The sequence below is a fragment of the Apteryx rowi genome, unplaced genomic scaffold, assembly GCF_003343035.1.
Source record: "Apteryx rowi isolate R43461 unplaced genomic scaffold, aptRow1 scaffold_457, whole genome shotgun sequence".
Taxonomy (NCBI): Eukaryota; Metazoa; Chordata; class Aves; order Apterygiformes; family Apterygidae; genus Apteryx; species Apteryx rowi.
In genome coordinates this window covers 228,586-238,093 of record NW_020450713.1, presented here as the reverse complement: position 1 = coordinate 238,093, position 9,508 = coordinate 228,586, and positions in this window count along the sequence as shown.

The following is a 9,508-nucleotide window of genomic DNA, read 5'->3' as shown; positions in this document are numbered from 1 at the left end:
GGTTGTGGTCTGTTAATTTCAGCATTTTTATATTTTAAAGGTAAACAATAGCACTGAATTTACACAGTTGATGAAGATTTGTTACAGTTCTGAATTCAAAGTGTATATTACAATATATTACGGATGCATGACAAAGGTTGCATCCATCCATTTGTACTGGTTACTAGTGCCTTTGCGATATCAGTATATTAAATAGCATGCACTAGATACTTGAGCATCTAGGATAGCCAAGCTGTACTTATAAATACTTGTACACAGTAGTGTACTTTATTGGCAACTGTGCTTTTAATCCTATTCTCCCCTAACCCCAAATAGTGAAATTTCTTCCCCAATACAGACTAAACAGATCTTTCTGCCTGGGTCAGATGCTCACTGGTATTGTCTTCAGTTTGGACTACTAGTCCTGATTTAGATCTCAGGATGAGGTGAAGGACAGGCAGTAAAAGAGATGGCTTGCATGTCTTTTTATAGTCAAGTATGTGGAGAATTTCTTGGAGAGGTGGAGTTTATATAGTATACTTACAGAATAACTAATTTGACAATCCCAGCAGAGCTGTCCCAGCCTCTTAAGAAAAAACTAGGAGTCTGCTTAGAAAGGATTTAACATACTGATTCATTAAAGTGCCTCTAATACTGATGAAAGCTGTCTGGTAGATTTATCCAGTTAGGGAAAGAACTATTTCAAATTGGGCTAAAGAAATCTGGATGTGGTCATAAAGAGGAAACATATACAAATGCAAGAAGTCTTGGCAATAAAGTGGAGGAACAGGAAAAAAAGGTGGAATTTTTCTCCCTGTGATATCTGATTTCAAAAATAAGGTAGACAAGCAATGTATTTCAGGAGAGGTAAGAACGTTGGCCTTCATATGAACCTTGATAATCAAGTTGATTGTCACAAGAAGTTCAGATTCTTCAACACATGGAGATGATGCTTTGGATACCAGGTTTTTGGATCCAAAGGTAAATGGGGATATGACTTTGTCACTCCGGCATAGATCATTATTGGGAGTGTTCCTGAGTGCTTACTGCACAATCATATCTTCTGCAGAGGCCTTTTGGTTGTGAGGATTGTTAGATATCCTCATTGCAACAGTGGGTCAGGCATTTGGCTATCCTGGCTTGTAATGTAGCCTGCATTTAAATCACAGCACGTGTACATATGCGCCCACTTCAGGTATGTTCTCTGAAAGATGAAGAAATCAATAACCAGGTCTTGGAGAGCACACAACATCTATCTTGAGTGCTAAAGATGCTTTTTTTTGCAGGAATTTCACTTTTAGGAAAGCCTTCTCTCAAAGGATTTTCTTGCAGTGAGACTATACATTAAGGTGTGGTGTTCAGACTGATAAAGACTGCATGTCACAAACTCATCTCCCATGCTAAGCAATGCAAGAGAGGGCGCATTAGTGCTCTGTCTTCTCTTGTGATGTAAACTGGAATATCTTAAAATTCTTGTTTATTTTGATCTGTTTGTGGCATTCATTGAAGAGACATTCATAAAATGTTTGGTGACAGGTTAAATCTGGACCTCACAGCTGGTTGGTTGGAGAAAACCATAACAGATTTCAAGTTGAAGAATAAATTTTTGTCTTAAGCAAAAGATTCAGAAAAGTAAGCTTTCCTTTCTATCAATTTCAGTTAAATTTTTTGAAAACCAGAGGAGAGGGTCATGATTTCTGCCTTCACAGAAGTCATGACTACATGACTACTTGGCCTCTAAGAAGTTATTCGTATTAACTTTGTTAAGTGTTGGGATAGTTTCTATTTATTTATTTATCTCAGTTTTGCTGCACTGAGGCTTAGTAGCTTTCAATACTTAGGATCTTATCTAGGTCCTTTTAAACCACCTGATTCCTAGGAAAATGTTATTCAGAGTTCTATGTTTTCAAAAAATTTAGTTAATGTAGRATGATCTTTAGTGCTTTAAAAAATTATTCTTCAAAAATACTGATTTTACAGCAGTTTGCTATTGGAATAAATCAGGCCACTCTGAATATACAAAGCATTTAGGATCAAAATGTTTTTCCAAAACAAGCTACAGTAATAAAGAAATTTTATCTTGAATTTGATGCACCACATACAAATATATTCATATGTGAACTTGTGTCTCTGTATGTTCTAATTATGCTTAGATATCTTTGGGTGTGGATTTCCACCTCTTCATTGATTGCATTTTGCATGAGAGAACTGATAGCTTAGCAAAAATAAAAATCTAAATACTGTGGGAGAAGATTCTAATGAATATGGACATAAAGAAGGAAATGTTAATGAAAGGGAGTAGTTTCAGTAGTCTGTGCATTTGAGAAGACCAAGTCTGTGTCGTTCTGCCCTACATTTTCTGCTGGCTGCAGTCAGAGGCAGCACAGAGAAAGGTTGACCGGACCTTGGCTGAACCCTCTATGGCTCTTATTTTTTTAGCTATTTTGACTGACTGACACTAGAGGAAAGAAAGGAAAACTGAGCAAAAAACCTCTAACCCTCATGAGTATATTATTAAAGAAGAGCAGAGCCCTGCAAGTGGTTATATGAGCCACAGAGTGCATTACAGCACAGTTTAAAGAAGCTAACAGAAATGGAAGATGTGCAGTTCACAACAGGGAGAAGCTTGAATAGTTTTATGAGATAGAGGAATTGCTTTAGTATCCTCAATCTCCAATGTACATAAAAGAAAGTTTTTAAGTGACTTGGGTAGAGATGGGGATATATGATTTTTTTTTTTTTTTTTTTTTTTAAAAAAAAGAAGGCATACGAGAGAGGTTTTTGCATTGTTCTCTACCGACCTTTCATCCGCTTGAGGTACATAATTTTGACCTCTGTATGCTCAGGATAAATCTGAGGTGTGTCAACACTAATCCTTATCAAAAGCTGATGCTTAGGCAAGAAGTCCCGAGCCTAGTTCAGAAGAAGCATTCTTCAGGGGAAAAATTCTTTTGGCAGCCCTCAGTTTCCCCTGGCAGCCCTTTTCCAGCCCTACTCTGCTGCAAGAGAGGTCAAAATTATGTAACCCCAGGAGAGTAAAAGTGAGCAGAGAACAGTGAAAATCATATCCCTCCATCTCATGTGTCTTTCTCAGTCTCTCAACCCTAGTCCTAAGTTGAAGCCCAGGCATGGGCACAGCACACCAGGCCAGCCCTGAGGAAGGGCTCCTCAGGGGAGAATTCCTCTTGCAGCCTTTAGTTTCTTTCAACAGGTATTGGTCTATTAAATGCAGGAGAGAAAAATGTAAGAGGACTGAGAGAAAAGGAGCTTTGATTTTGATCATAGAAGATAGGTGAATACTCGTATCATCTTGATTCACAAAGATAAGAGGTTGCTTGTACTAAGGGAATGGGAGGATCAAACATCAGTTTTCAGGGAGGTGTTGTCTAGCTTCCGTAGCCTTGCCTAGCTGTGTTAACAAAGCTAAAGAAAAGGATATGGTGCTCATATGCAACAGCATGCTTCCATCAGTTTTGAAGATGGTTAAATGTTGCCTTGGAAATTTGAGGTAAGACTCTTGAAATATGAGATAGAGAATGGGATGAAGCCTTTGAAAGGATCAGTATCTGCATTAACTTGGAACCAAAATTTCACTTTTTGATTCTGCATGAAATTCATGAAATGCAAATTTAGTACCTGCAAAAAGGAATGAGGGATCAGAATTCCTCTGTCTTAAGAGGAAGGATTACTACTGAAAGGCTGTCCTAGGATAAAACATCACATTGCAAGAAAATACCCTTTTGTTTGCTGTCTTTTCCTATGCTGCCTTGCAGATGTTCCCTTTCCCTTTGGTAGTAAATATTAAGCAATGCTTGAATGAAACAAATGTTATTACAAACTGCTATATCACTTTTGAAGATATAAACCAAGTCTAACTTTTCACATGTTGTAAGGACAAAAAAAAAGGAAATGAGAGAAATCTTTAATTTACATTTTAAAGAGGGAGCCCTCTGTAAGGCAGTACAAATTAGGTACTTGAACTCTTGTTGTGGTACTTGGACTCTTGTGTCTCCTCTGATTAGGCCCTCTGTATAAGTGCTAACATTCAGGATGTGCAAATACCTCCTTCACTATATTTCAAGATAATGGCTCAGCAAACCGAGAGTCATGACTGATGTGTACCTAGTGTTAGAACCCCCCCTTTTTTTGGGGGGGGGGGGTTGTTTGAGCTTAGCATTATAGTTGTGTCCTAAACTGCTCCTGCTCTGTCTGCGTGTAAAGGGTTAATGGAAGAGGTGGTGCTTAACCTTCCCTTTCAGTTAGTCTTAGGCTTGGTTTGATCAGAGCAATATACTGCCCACAGGGTGCTTAGCAAAGGGCCTCACTGCTTCTTCTGGTTAGGCCTGCTCGGTGCTTGCGCACTTTGACACACCACCCGTTCTGTTCCTTCCCTCAGTTCCTGGGAATGATTTCCTTGGTATTAACCAGTATATAACTTCGGTCTCCAATTGGTTCAATACAGTGGGTTTGGGGTAGATGGAAATTCATTCCAAAAGTACAGCAGCTTCCAAGAGTTCTGTAGACTTGGCAGTCCTTTCTGGAGCACCAGTGATGTTCTGGCTAGCATTTGGTGGGTTTTGGAACGTGTTAAGATTAATCCTTTTTTCTTGAAGGTCAGGAAGCTAGTCTCTCCCAGGAACCATCTTCCTGATGCTATGGATTGGAAAGCTATCCTGTGTGTTTTCTTCAGTTTTCTTCTGTCAGGAGAGTATATTAAAATTGCTTGCTTCTCTGCTTCTAATTTTGGATTATCCTTTAGAAAAAAATCCCTCTTTCCATAAGTTCAATAAATATTTCAGTAGTTAGCTACTTTGGTTTTACATCCTTTGCAAGAAGACTTTAGTTTTTCATTCACATTACTGCAAGGTTTTTAACAGTTTTTCTGCTGTATCATTGACCCTGTTCCTAAATGGGAACTAAATTTAGTATTAACTTTTTTAATAGGAAAACCCTTTGAAACACTAGGAAACCTGTTTCCCTTTTTCATTTTTCTACAGACTGCCTTGTGCCTGGAGTGGCAATTATATCTGCTAGATGAGTGGGAGAGTTTTTAAGGGCAAAGGGTTTTTTAGGACTTCCCCAACATTGTGATGTAAGTTCATGTCAGATTTTTCTCTTGTGTCAGGTAATTAATCTGCTGGTGTGTGTGTGCGTGTTTGGTTTTTTTCCCCTCAACTTCCTACATCTGCACCAGAAGCTGCTTTTATACACTTCACATGTTGAAGCATCCTTGGAGGAGGGTTTTTGTGTTCACAGAGCAAGGTTATATAGAAAGACCTGCAGTTTTCCAAGGGACTTCATGCTGCAACAAACAGAATTTCTCCCTGGAGAGCTGTTCATATATGAACTTACTAGGAAATAACCAAGACAGAGCCTTTGATTTAACCAGGCTCTGCTCTAGGAGCAGTCAAGCACCATCACTGGTGTTGCTTTGCTGTATCAATAACTGAGATTTATAAGATTGTCTTCTGGATCTGTGTTCACACTTTCCTCCTGCTGAAGCACTTGGGGACTGTTTACAGTCACCCACAGTGTAAATGAACATAAAGTAAGCACCAGGCAAGGAATGATGAGTTCTTTCCGTGTTCCTTTTAGAGATATCATCCACGTGTTACGTTCACAAATCTTCTTCCTGCATGTTTTCTGCCAAGCCCCATCACTTGGCATTTGCCATTTTGCAAGGACAGGCTTGCCTCCCCCTTTCATGGCCACCCAAGGCTCTAGAGCAAGAGGGGTTTGGGGCACCTGTGAATCCTCTGAGAGTAGAGAAGAGCCCTAACGATGCATAGGTAACACCCGCAGCACGAGTGCACACAGATGTGGTAGCTTAAGCAGGTAAGCAACCCATTTTTGTTTTACCTCAAATGTTATGCCTCTCTGAGCAAGAATGCTGTTTCTGGTGTGCTTGCCTGCCTGGGGTGAGGCGTGCTGGAGCAGCGAGGGCTGGCTGCTCCCTGAGGAACAGGGATAACACTGGGATAACGCCTCCCGGCAGGGCCTCACCAGCCAGGGTCTGTCCCACCGCCCCCAAGGGAGCTGGGCAGGTTCAGCAGGGTCTGGATCGTTGGGATAAGGCAGGTCTGTGCGCATGCCGGGAAGCTGGTCTGCAGGTCAGGATCGCGCCCAGTGATGGCTGGGCAGGGCCACCGGGCTGAGGCCAGGCGGGGCAGTCGCCCGCGGTTCGGGGCTGGGTCGGTGGGGCCGGGCCGTGGCGGGGCTGCAGCCGGCACCGCTGCGGTGTGGTGGGGCAGCACTGAGGGCCCCAGGCTGGGCCGAGAAGGGCGCCTGGGCCTGGGCAGGGCCGGGGAGGCCCAGTCCCGGTTCAGTCCATATTTATGTTCCTTTCCAGGAGAGAATCCGCAAGTTTAAATGGAAGCATTTTTTTTTCTCTTTTTTAAGGAGCTGAGCCTTGGCTTTGACAGCAGCAGCACAGTATCACCACTGTCAAGCAGAAATGTGGTGGTTTGCCTGTGAAACCTCCCAGGTCAGTGGTGATTTTGTGTCACTGTGCGTGCCATGCGATACAGGAACTGCAAAGCTATGAAAAGAGGCAGGAAAGTAAGGACTCCTCAGGGAGCAGAGAGCAAGCAGGGGCTGCTCTGTGAACGTACCTCGGTCTCCTCGTGCCTGAGATCCCCCCTTCTCCTATCCCGTGCTGTTGCTGCCTGATGCCCAGCCTCCTGCAGGGGATGGTGCTCCTTGCTGAGCAGTCATTAGATGTTTTATCCTCATCGTTCAACACGTGGTCTGGCTTTGCATGCTGCACAGTACTCAAACTACTCTGCAGCCAGGATTGTTATCCTTTTCATGGGCTTTTCTCTTGTGCTTATCACTATAGCACTGAGTTATGCACCAGCATTAATCTTCACAAAACCCCTTCGAGGAAAGAAGTGGAATTATCCCTGTCGCACAGGTGAAGAACTTGGGCACAGGGAGCTGAAGATTAAAATGTGACATTGAGTACCACTTTTTTGGGACTCTGACATTTCAGTTTCCTTGGCATGGTTAAAGCATGTCCTAGTCTGAAGCTCCTTTTTCCATTGACTTTGGTTAGTGAAGTGCTCGCCGTGTCTGAAGATCTGTCTGTGGGGCCCCTGGTGAAGTGGCTAGGAGGTTAAGAGCTCACAGCTAGTGATCCAGCCTCTCAGCAGACTCAGCCGTTAGACCTAATCTCTCTGGGGATCACTGAACCTTTCCAGGCTTCACAAAACCAATTCCTGCTTCTAGTTCCTTCTATACCTAAGCTCCCTCCTCTCTCTCTGTCCTGGGGGATAGCGTGCAGAGGCTGTTAGAGACAGAAGGATATTAATGAGGCCAAAGTAGAGATGCTAAAACTGCAGTCACTACAAAATGACTGTGAGTTATTATTTTTTCTTCTTTCTCCAAAGGTGTTTACTCTGGTTGAGTAAAGAAAGTTTTTCACCTGGGTAAAAAAGGCTTGCTCCTGTCTCTGAATCCACCCCTTTCTGAATTTTTAAGTTATTGCCCAAAAGTATGGGAAATCAGAGCTTTTCAAAGAAAAGTTCATTATATATTTTTAAAGGGATTAATTTTTTTTTTTAACCTCAGCCTCTCCAAATCTGCTGAAATTATTTGGGTGATGCTTTCACTCAAAAAAAAAAAAAAAAAAAAAAAAAAGGGGGGGGGGGCTGAAAGCCCTGATCTAGCAAACCTCAGCTCAACCAGTTATAGTTTCGCAATGTCGCAGGCAACCAAAATCATTGTCTTATAATGGAAGTATTTGGCAACCTTTTATAATGGATGGTATTAGCGTGCAGTCAGGCCTGTCTTGCTTCCCAGCTCAGGAGGAGTGGTTTACAGCAGTGAACATTTGTCACTGTAGAGGCCATAATTCCTTTACAAACTATTTGGAGTCAGGATTTTCTAAAGCATTTAAGGGAATGGGAGACATTGTTATCACTGAATTTTGAATTAAAATGGGATTTAAATTTCACCACCTGAAAATCCAGGTCTTAAGATTGCAGATGGGTACTTTTTCTGAGTGTTCTTTCTATCTAACAAGTGTACAAATACACAAATGTTGTTATATGTTGAGGTAAAAATGATATATATTATATTTACACTTGAATTCTCATAATCTTTCACTGTACTTGCCAGTAATTCATAGCAAAAAAGCATTTAATGAAAAAGACAATGCTCCAGCCTTTTATATGAATCTAAGTCTAAATACATTTATATTTACTGCAAATTGTGATCATTATCATACTGGCACAATGATGTGTATAGAGAAGAAGAGACACAGCTTTAACCAGAGACTAACTTTTATTGTGCATTGTTATGCAACAGAACAAATGGAATTGGAGGTATGCAGTAATAAAACCAATATTCAAATTAGAATTAACACCTGAAATAGTAAACTGTTGGTAACAAATGTCTTTAATTAAAAAATATTGACTGTTTAAAAAATTCTCTAAGATTTTATATTTTTAAAAGAAATGTGTGTTGCCACATAGAAAACAATTCACACATCCTATAGAAATTGTCACAAAAACCTTACTAGTCTATATTACACTATGCACTTTTTTTGTACAATATCTGGTATAGGTCTATCCCTAACCTGTATTTACTCTACACAGTACAATCATCATTAGAAAGTATTCATAGAATTAACTACACCATAACAATAAAAATATCAGGATTAATGGTTTTTTAATCACAGTTTCTCCACAAATATTTGTCATAGAAAATATAGCGAAGGCATGTTGGCACAGATGGGCATGTGGTACTGCTACACAAAGTTTGAGAGAAGGCAGATACATAAATGACAGTAAGATTAAAGAGTATGGAAGGATAAGACAAGAATCTATCCTCCCGGGACCTTCTGGAGTGACATGATAGATAGCAGCTTCCTTCTGTTCCAGGCCTGCCATGCACATACAGCAGCATGAATGCACATGGTGATTTACAAAGCGCCGTGCTTAAATCCAGGTATCTCGCTTTGCAAGGGCTTACAAGCTATCTACTACTTCAGGTCCCATTGTATTATACCTAACCTCTTGTGGACATACCAACACTTCAATGTGTATGGTTTTACGATGCCTCATGTGCAAACTAATCAGAAAAAGCAGTTGTGAAAAGTGTTATAAACAAAATGGCTTAGGTCAAGAGGCCATGGTGGCAGTTCAAAACAAAACAAGAAATGTTGTTGCACTCTAAGCAAACATGAACAAAAAAGATGAGTTCCTGTCTTCTAAAGCCTGTCTGTGACTGCTATTCATGTCACTGGCGATTGCACACAAGTAGCTGAGGGCAAAATTTTGTTTATAAAGAAAGGTCCAAACCTGCGAAGCCRTTTTTAGTGCTAAAGTGGCTTTCAGGATCAAAATATACATTTGGTTATTTTGCACAATATGAGAGCACAGAATTGTGAGTGGTACCAGAAGGCTGGCTACACCTTTTTACACTAAAAATAAAGCTAGACTTACTAGTTATTTCAGCAAAATCTTTAGATTATTGAGAGAGGTCCAGTAATTCTGCTCTGTGACTATTTAAAATGAAGTGTTTTTAT